The 10,370-nt window shown below is 43.5% G+C and overlaps 1 protein-coding gene across 2 annotated transcripts in view; it reads right to left on the bottom strand.

Moving 5' to 3' along the window:
- The window catches only part of col7a1 (collagen, type VII, alpha 1), a 57,060-nt gene extending 51,787 nt beyond the window's left edge, over window positions 1-5,273 (bottom strand). Inside the window, exon 1 of one of the 2 annotated variants that reach the window (XM_053867634.1) lies at window positions 4,842-5,270. The gene's annotated coding sequence lies outside the window, so the exon portion shown is untranslated. Of the gene's footprint in view, window positions 1-4,841 lie in introns of both variants that reach the window. The other variant, XM_053867635.1, reaches the window with a different exon arrangement.
- Window positions 5,274-10,370: the final 5,097 nt, after the last annotated feature.

The raw sequence follows: 10,370 nt of genomic DNA on the forward strand, positions 1-10,370 counted from the left end.
GCAGAATCCCAACGACACATGTAAATCCTTAAGTTGTCACATACCCAGACACGTTACGTCTGCTGTTGTTTAAGGAACTGAAAACACAAATGTGTACGTACACCAGCGTCGTCGCTTATGTTTCATCAGCAAGCCTCTCACTCAGGTGTTCTGCTCACCTTTTTCTTTACGTGCCGCTAATTCAAACCAGAGAGCTTCTGCCGATCGCTCGCAGATGTCGACCTCATGAGGGCAACCTTTAATCTTCTCTGTAGTTCACCCAAACTAAACACTCGGGCACATGACAAACCACTGGAGTTTACAAGGCTGATTACATGAGAGAAATCAGTGGAGTCAGAATGTGATCTTCTTACTTTGTATAGGAATGTAAAGAACATAAACATCATGTGAAACTAGATGGGTTGTATGGTCTGTGTGTCGGCGTGAGCCCACATGAAAGACAGCTGCAGCTAAGACTGGATTGAAACCATTCAACACAGACTTGAACATGAGGTCCTGTCACAAGAATCTCTCTATTGAAATGGTATTTTCAAATGTTGTGCTTTCATTTTTTCACTTGAAATGTTTCCACAGTGTATTGATTTCTGCTATAAACAAATACTGGCAAATACTGGAGATTTGGTTTGGCTAAAATGAGGTCTTTAGAGGTGAATGAAAAGGTGTGTAATAAGTCATATTTCCTGCACTTTTGAAGACTTCATCATATGTGTTAGTTACAGTGATGGACACACGGATGATCAACACATTGTGTAGGAGGTTTGATGGGGATCACTAGAGTTCTGCTGGTCTTCGGTTTTATGTGATATTCAGATGATAAAAGCTGGCGTGCATGAATAAAGAGGTTGATCAGAAGATCAGACCTGCACTCCAACAGATCCTCAACTCAAAAATAACTCCTCTGCATGTCATCTGGCATTTGGCAAGACGTTCTTATAAATCCGGACAAACCACATCAACATGTTCACCCCACTAAAGCTTTCCTGTTTCCTGAGTTTCTCCTGAGTTTATTTCTAGGTTTATTAGCAGGTGTTGAGGCCAATGTCGGGACCCACAGTGATCTATTTTTAGATGACTGTAATCTCTTAAACTTCCCGAATGTCGTCATAATTGCTGGGGGCATTAATGATTCCAGAACAGTAAAAGCAACTTGCTGCCTATAAAAGAGTCTTCCTGTTCCTGCCAGTCCTTGACACACCCCAAACCCAAATGTTATGTTTTGGAGTCTGAGGGTGTATAAACCCCTCACAGAGACAAACTGATTTAAACAGGTATGAAACACGCAGGAGAAGAGCAAAGTGCCACACAGGTTTCTCTCCTCGGCACCTGGAGGCTCCAGGAGGATTTAAGTAGCCGTGGGGTAAAAGAACACTCCCTTTTCAGACCACCTGGATATTAGAATCAAAGAGGACTTCTGTGAGGTCAAAGCTACGGTAACACTGCTCTAATCCCAACCACACCAAGCAAGACTGGGAGTTGAGACTGAGCAGGGAAATGCTCTATTCACCTTGGTTCGCTGCAGGAATGAAGAGACGTGGATCAAACGGCTTACATCAAGTCCAACATATTAAACAGTGTGTTTGTGGAATACACAAAAACATTAAACCATCACTCCACACCACCCCCTTTTTTTTTGCCTGACATTAGCTTCTGAAAAAATGTACAATCATTTAATTTGTTTTGCCCCCAGTCCTGAACATCAAGTATGTTCTGTGGTGGACGGTTGTGTGCCAAAGAGGCTCCAGCTGATTTCAACACTTTATTGGCTGGAAAAGTTCACTCATTTCCATACTTCCAATTTCTCTGTGGCCATCTGTGGCCAGTCTCCAGAGTGGAGATGGATTCAACTGGTCCTGCTAACCCCCAACCTCAGTGACACCAGCCTCCCCCAACAGCTTCTTCCAGAAACCTTTCCTGCATCCAGGAATCACCTTTGGACTGGATTGTAATTCTATCCAGCACCAGTAAATTTTGCCCTTGAACCTGAGCAATTTGGTGCCTCAGTAATGGGTGCACTTAAACTGTTTTCGTTACCTCAGGTTTTGCTTACTTTCCCTCTGAGTCCAACCACTTTATTTACCTTGATGTCATATAACTGGCGATGTGTTATGTCAGTTTTGCTTTGTTGACATGCGAAAAGACGATAAGCTAGAGAACAGTTATGTTTACTGACATTTTATATTCACGGGTCAAATGAACAGTCACTGAAGTGGCGTTTAAGTGGCACATGAATGAAAGTAGAAACATGCAAATTTGTGACCATTTGAAGCTCAAAACCTCATTTAAAACCAATAAGTGGCTATGAGCAGTCAACCAGTCTGCAACCACTACTGCAATACAGAATTTAATTTGGTGTTACTCCTCCTGTATTAATGTTTAAGGACAGGGTTGAACAATGATGGGTTATTTCCATCTGCACTTAACAATTTCCGCATTTTTGTTTATAGTGGTTTGGGATGGAAGAATGGCACTGTGGTGCCTTTAACTCTTTGTTTTCTGCTTTGTTTGCATCAACATGCTCTGAACACTGAAACACACAGCGTAAAACAGCACGTATAGTAAATTTGAAACCATAATAAATTAAATTTCTTCCAGTTGTAGGTTTGTTGTAAAATATGTGAAACGTGACCTATATATGAACAAGCTGTCCTTTGATGTTTTTCTAAAGATAAAATAGGTTTTGACTCGTGCTGGTAGACATTGGTAGGTGCAAAGTGCATTCCATAGTTCAAAGCCAAACACACTAGAGGAGGTTTCAGGAAGAATTGTGGACGCCTGGAGTCCGATGATTGTTTTGTGGCCATTGGGTGTGGATTGTTGAAAATCAAAGGAATGATTTGCATAAAACGACTGAGATGGTACTGGCAACTCGATCTCAACTGAAGCAGCGGTGACGCTCACGATCCTGCTTTTTGGGTTGAGGCTCCAGTGGACCTGAACCTTTGCTTGATGGACGACGTGTCATATACGTGATTTGTTGGTTTAGCTAACTCACTTAAGGGGGAAAAATGTACTTCGCTGCATACTTGGGTTTGTTGGGTCATGGGCAGTACAGGAAGATGTGCTTTTCATCCTTTATCGTCAAAACAGAAGCAGCAACCTGGGCATTAGTAAGCCTTTGTTCAGGTACAATATCAGCTGGTAATAGCAGTGTTATTACTTCATTACTTAAATGCACTTTACCATTTTATGCAACGCTCATTGTTTATAGTCAGTTGTGGCTCAGAAGAGATGCCATTCTCCCTGGGGGGGCAGTCATGTAAGGGCATTTGCAATGTGACAGATTTGGGATTATGCAAGATCTGGGCTCCCACCGAACAGGATCAGTTTTTGGAACAAAACGACACGAGTGGACGGTCAGCGGAGTTCAGAGGGTGTCACTGTAAATTACTCCAGTCTCTTTCAAATATCCTTCCACATCAGAAGGTTCTTAAACTCACGAGCAGCTCAAGCTAGCAAGAGGACACGTGCTTTGTATGGAAGAACTTCAAATGGTGGAATAATGAGAAGAACAATGTTCAATTTCTGCTGTGTATAATTGGTGCGTTCACTCGAGCTTGTCATTGCTCACAAAAGCCAGTTGATTTAAGAATGGATTTTTCCTTTTCATTGGATCTTTTCATTCATGTTGTGTCACAAATATTGTTTAACAACACTCATTCCACTGAGAAAGCTATTCTGGGGCGTTCTAAAGGTGCAGTGAAGCCTCACAGACTAAACAGCAGTAATCCACCGCAGGCCTGCCAAGATGACACACTTGAGATCACTCCAGTGTCGCGCTGAAGATCAGCCAGTCCTAACACATGAAAGGCTGACATTGAGTCAATAAAAGGGGCAGTGAAGATGATTGATTTGTTTTTTGACACATCATCTGGGGACGAGGAGCTTTAGAGCGCTGCGTTTATGTTAGTTCAAAGATACTAGTGCCACTAATTATGAAAGCCGATGCAGGCACAAACACTGGAGGAAGCGTGACTTCTGTTCTGCGCCATCTGGATCTCAGCAGCGACAGAAATGCTCCAGTCGGATTCACATCTCTCAGTCAAGCTTTGTCGACGCAATAGCCGCGCACAGGGATTTCCCTTCACCTAGCGCTGACAGGACTCGCGCTGCTCAACAAGCCTTTTTAAAAGCACCAGAAACATTTTACAAAATGGTTAATAGTTGTCAATAACACAATCGATATGTATAATTTCACTAGCAACAATCACTGGCGTATAGAGCCTGTGCTTGTATCATGCTATAACGGAGTTATAATCGCTCTGCTTGTCCGCTGGTGAGACCGGCTCACATTAGAATATATGAGTACAAGGTCTGCTTGTCAAGCATCCATTTGTTCCCTGGATCCAAATTTAGAGCTTCATCCATGTCCATTCATGTTTGGATGCAAAATGATCCAGTGAAAGTTGGTGGGTCGCCAGCGGGTCTGTAGCGTTTGTGAAAGGGAGCAACCGGGGTAAGAATGTTTATCGATGCCAGACATGACGGTGACATTTTCACATATCTAAAATGTCATTGGAGCTATGATGTATATGTGTTTAACTTCTGTGCTGCCGAGAATTGAGAAGTGTTTTGGGGTGCCAGATTCAGAGTTAAATGTGACCTACAGCCACAGAAAGTGGGTTTATTCCGTGCAATTTCAAAACTAAAAAAAAGGTTTCGAGCTGCTCTGTCTTGTTCAAAGTCAATACGCTCCCTCAGGGTTTGGGTATCCTGAGCTCTGAGTCTGTAGAACCAGGCTGAACTCAAATGAACTGTCACCCTCCTGACCCTGCACAGCTGTGTTAAGATATCCTTACTGTAAACGAGTCTTTATCCAAGCTCACGTGTGTCCGTCAGCGTACCTCAGGGTCTGAAGCACGAACACCGGTCCTCAGTCTGCTGTTCTGCTTCTGTCCACCTGTGGCATGTCCAGCGCTGGTCCTCCACCCAGGGGTTAGTCTCTCAGCCACACGGTCCCAGTGTGTCACAGCTTCAAACCGCAGCAGACATCTCCAGTGTAGATCAAGGCTTGAGAGTTACTGCATCCCTGCAGCGGACGATCGGGTCTGTGAGGCGAGTTTCTGGTTACCTGCAGCTTTGCTTCGCCTGGACTGAGAGCACAGAACAGTCCAGACTTGTTCAGATGCCTAAAGGGAAACTAACTCTCTCTGCTGCTCTCTGTCTGTCTCTCACTCTGCCCCTTTCTCTCTCCAAAAGGCACCTCCTTGCTCATGCCTTGATTCGCCTCACTTTGCCCAGTGCAACTGAATTTTCCTCAGGAAGGTGTAACATTGACTGATGTATAATGATTTTTTTAGGGACTAAATGTGACCGTTGTCATGATTCTTCAGTGTGAGCAGTCACCTTGTGGCGTCTCGCCGTGTTCATCTTCTATTGCTAATCCCGTCTGTCAAAGTGCTGCTGATCCTGGCAAGAGCTGCGTCTGGCAGAGGTCCACTCTCTCACCTGCGCCGCTGAGCTTTGCACACTTTTACTGAGCCAAGCGGGTCAGTCACAGGTGGATCAAGTGAGCAGCATAGGCTTGTACATGCTGGGTGCTTTTTCATGGATAGACAATGGTCTGAAATGATTTTGTTGCCACAGACCATTATACCACTGCAGGACAGACATAGCTAGTCGAGCAAGGTGAGCAACAGGTGACATGTCGACGGTGCGACCCAAACTAGGCCCAAAAAAACATGTTTTTGCTAAAAATCTTTAAGTGAGACAAAAGTCTATGATCAGATAAAGTAGAATTTAAACCAGCATTATCATGCGAAACGTCCTTAATATTCTCCAAGCTCATAACATTGAGCTTTAAAGTCAGCACTGGAATCCCCTGCTTTTCTTTTCTTTACATTAAAGGGTGTCTCTCCTGATCTGATCGGATTGGTTTATTCATCTTATCAACGCTGGCGTGTTGAGCAACTGCAGATGCTACAGAGGGCACAGAGGGCGATGTGAAATTGAGAGTGAAGGCTGTGAAGATCAGAGGCACGATTCTTGTGTCTTCATCAAATGTGTTCTGTGGACTCTGAATGTGTTTTCGTTTGCCCAGGAATGTCACACATAATATCAGTGGCATCAGGGAAGTACAGGCTCTGAATTTCATTCTTGGACAGAAGCAGACTGAGTTAGTTCTGTGCTCAGGTGTGTGCATCTCAGGGTTTGGTGTCCTTTGAAATGCTGCGCTGGATGTTGGTTTTTTCCCTGCTCTCTTAATCTCAGTGTGAAAGGAAATGAGTGGGTGTGTCTCCATCTGCAACCCAGGATGCGCTTGGCCATGACTAGAGACTGGAACCCTGAAAGGGGGTTTGTCCTCGCCGGACAAGTGGGAGTGGTTAGAACCCTAATTGGCTTGTTGAGTTGTTGTTGGCGATTCACAAAGTACAGTTCCACATTGAAATTCTAATCCTGTGATTCATAGTTTTAAGATGTTTTTAGTATCAATACAGACACCAGCGTTGTGAAATCACAGTCAGGATAAGTGATGAAAACCGGAGTTAAAGGAAATGTTCCCAAGTGTCGTGTCGTGTCGTGTTGTGTCATATTTCTTGATAGACCAAAAACAAACGCATTTTACCGATGGTTCTTTCGTTTCTTGAAACAGAAAAGGGTTAGAAGTCAGACGTAAAGCTTGTGGCACTCCACGTAAACTAATCCAGCAGATGTGCCACATCAACTCAAACTCTCCTCAATCATCCCTCTTCTGACGCCAAACGCAAAATGTAATGAAGAAATGTTCCTGAAAAGGTACAAGTCAAGTGTTCCTGCACCCAAACACACAAGACCGTGTTGGCTGAAGTGGCCCTTTGCTTGCATCGATGTGGCCCTTGTGAGGTCAGAGCAAAAGCACAATTTAAATTATTCTTGATAGACATTTACATTCTTCTGAAGATTATGGCCCCATGCACTAGTCAGAGGACAGGATGATTCTGTCCAATACGAGACAAAATGTCGAGTTTTTCACTCTTCTGGCAGCAAAGTGCAGCTTCGTGTTTCAGCTACAGCCAAGAGTATTGTGTGCACCAACGTGCCGTAGCATGATTTCCATAATGATGCTAGAGAGATATATATATATTAAGACTATCCCTTACTCAATGTTTTCTTGGCTTGGTTTGGTTGTGAGAGACAGGGCTTTTCTTTGAATTCTCATTTACACTGACGCTTACGTAAGGTTCCTTCGCTGCCAAGAAAGCTTCATACGCATCAATGTTTCTGTCAGGGAAAAAGAAAAAAGTTTTAAAAATATGTATCACACCATGGTTACTTGTCTAAGTTTACACATCCTGTTTTCTCCTTCCAAAAGGAGAAGGGGAGAGTCTGAAGTAAATCAGAACAAAGGCCGAGCCTTCAGGAAAGCTGTGCGGTGCAGATGTGATTTTTGTAGCTCCAAATGCAAAACACAACTGGCTGCCTTGCGATGCTACATTCCAGCTCCAGAATATTTTCACCTAACTCTGTGTTTACAATCCTGCTAATATGGCAGACAATAGAGTCAGTCGTGCTGGATGCTCGGCAGAAATGTACGGAAATGCTCCCCCTATTAATGGGTTGTAATAAAATGACACTGTGAAAGGAAATAAAAGAGTAGAGAAGAAAGGATGTTCTGAAGTTGGGACAAACCGTTTCACTTGCTTTTTTTAAAAAAAAGGTTCTTTGTAGATTATTCGCCAAGTTGGTGCTTTCTGGGTTAATGACTTAAATTATGCAACACATATGCTTCAGATCAAACAACATCCTAATGGCAGACGTTTGTTCTCACTGAAGGCTTCAGCAGAACTTTGTGTCCCTGGCAAGAGCCTCCTTGTGAGCACGGCAGCACGTTACCATCCATTCATTCACTATTACTACCACTGTTACTGTTACTAAAAGCCAAAAATGCACAGGAAACAGGCCACTTTATTTTGCTACACACACAGAGATGCACGTCATGTGCAGTGGTCTGTTGTTTTTCAGTGGTCACAAGGGAAAACGGTGGGAAACGTCCGCATGCAAATGGATGAGGAAATGCCTTGCTAGTTGCTCATCCACGTTTGAGGCCACAACCAGTCGCCATTCTCTCACCTGGAGGCATCATTCACAAAGCAAAGTGCGGACACTGCAGTTGACTCTTCACAATTCAAAACAGCTTGTCAGTATCTCTGTGTCTACAGTGTCACCAGAGGTATTGTCCCAGTTCAGGACAGGTTTGTGTTCATTGGCAGTGATTGCTTTGGGAGGCAGTGGAGAGATTGGTTCATTCCTTCAGGTGATGGACAAGGAAGTTTTGTGTCAAAACGTAAAAAGCTTGCCAGATGTTTGTGTGTGGTCTCAGCCGATGAAGCCTGTTTTTGACGATGCTCACAAGAATCTGCTGTTTTGGCACCATTGAACCCCGAATTTCCACCGAGTAAGTAATAAATAGTTTCCAGTTTGTCGACTTCCACTGACTGCTGGCGCTGCGACTTCTCTACTTTTTCTCTATAGTGTTTAATTTTCATCATTTATTGACTTATATTACGTCATAACCCGCGACTGACATGACCAACATCAGCTGCTTTCGTGACAACATGGATCTCCGGGGGCTTGATGAGTCTCACATGACCGAGTGGATCACAACCACTGGGCTCCGCACCACTCTGCTCTGCCTCCTCGTTCTCAGTGGAAATTGAAAACTTCGCTAGCTGGTGGAAATCCGAGGTTTTAGACAAGGCGACTTTTCGGAATGGTATCGAAAGGACTCCCAAAGGTGTTCTTTTTCCAACCGTCGTAGCTGCATCTGTCCATCAGACAGGCAGCTGGTTGTTGGGAGAGTGCTCAGTCAGTCACCTTCCATTCCTCAGAACTGGGTCCAGTCCAGTCCAGTGACTGTGATGCCATACCTTGATGTAGAGATATGATTTGACCCCTGACCTTTAGTGGAGACAGTAACCTTTTGGCCTTCAAAAAACAAAAACAAAGTTTCAATATGGTTACCACCTGATTTTGCCATTTGGGAGTATGAAATGAAAATAACTGAGTTTCTGAACAGTGAAAACTGCTGTACATGTAGCTGTCATTGAGGATACTGCTGTTTTCATGAATGAGCTCCACTGTTGTGTGGGAGGGTTTTTAACCCTCTAAATAGGCGTGTAAACATGAACGTTGGAAAAAAAGCTGAAAGACAAATCCACATAAATCCATGCTGTCAGAGAGAGTGCAGTGATAAGATTAGTTCTCGTCAATGAAGAGGAAGTGGTGCACCGAGACAAAAGGTACGCAGCTATTGCTAGAATTATTTACAGAAATGCAGTGGGGTTTTTTTTGGTTTGGACCTTGTTTTATCAAGTAGAAGAAGTTGAGCTATTTTCTAATTGCTTTGAGGTCACAACCAAGGTCAGGTGCAGAATGTGCGGGTGTCATCAGACTAGTGACTGAAACCCTCACTGAACTCCTCAGGGGTCAAAGTTCGCCGGATCTTTTATCTTTTTTTTTTCCAATAACAGACTCAACACTGGCATGTGACGACCGTCGAGGTGATTTAGCGCAGCCACTTTCTCTTGCTTTCTCTGCAGCCGTATCAACTTGTTATGTCACTTCTGTGACATGAGTCCAACTGCAGGGATCTGGCATGAAAGTGATGTTGGACATGATATCATGAGAAAAAAAAAAGACGGGAGAGAGACAAGCGTGTGGGTGTTATTGTCTTTGTGTGAAAGCTGTGATCGGTTCTGTGTTGCCTGGATGCTGGATATCTGAACCCTCAAGGGGAGTTTTGATTTAGTCTTGAGTCATTCACATGTCTGCATTCAAATTACTGGCATTAAAACGGACGATTTCTCTTGGATAAAGGGCCCCCAACAACTAACACCATGTACAAAAGTACTGAAACAGTCAAATGTTTGATGGATTTTAAAGCCAGTATAATCAAGTTTTTTCTTTCAAGTATTTGACAGTTTGTACTGGAGCTGGAGTTGGCAAAGGATAAACCCAGGAAGTCAACAGAAATATCCATCTGTGCTTCACTTTATGACAGTTAGAATACTCAAAAGTGTAAAGATCAGGAGCAACATTAGAACAGTGGAATAAGAATCTGTATTTTCTGTGGGTGGTCGATGTATCAAGTCATCATTCAAAAACTCTTCAATAGAATTGAATGTTTTGAGAAAGCCAGCCGTTTTGTTTTGTTTTATCTTAACAAACAAAACAAAACAAAAAAAGTGTGGGGGGTGGAGGAGGGAGATTTGTCGGCCCGGCCTAGTTATTGGCCATCATCTGCCAGTTTTTGCGATAAAGAAGATAAGTCAGAGTCCAGAGACTCTTCCACACACTGTCGTATGAGTTTGGGTTTCTGATGTGAGATCATTTATTCTCTCATCACATCATCAATCACTCTAACCGCCGGCCCCGACACCTCTAAATGTTAGGTG

This window comes from Synchiropus splendidus, chromosome 6, assembly GCF_027744825.2.
Source record: "Synchiropus splendidus isolate RoL2022-P1 chromosome 6, RoL_Sspl_1.0, whole genome shotgun sequence".
Lineage (NCBI taxonomy): Eukaryota > Metazoa > Chordata > Actinopteri > Syngnathiformes > Callionymidae > Synchiropus > Synchiropus splendidus.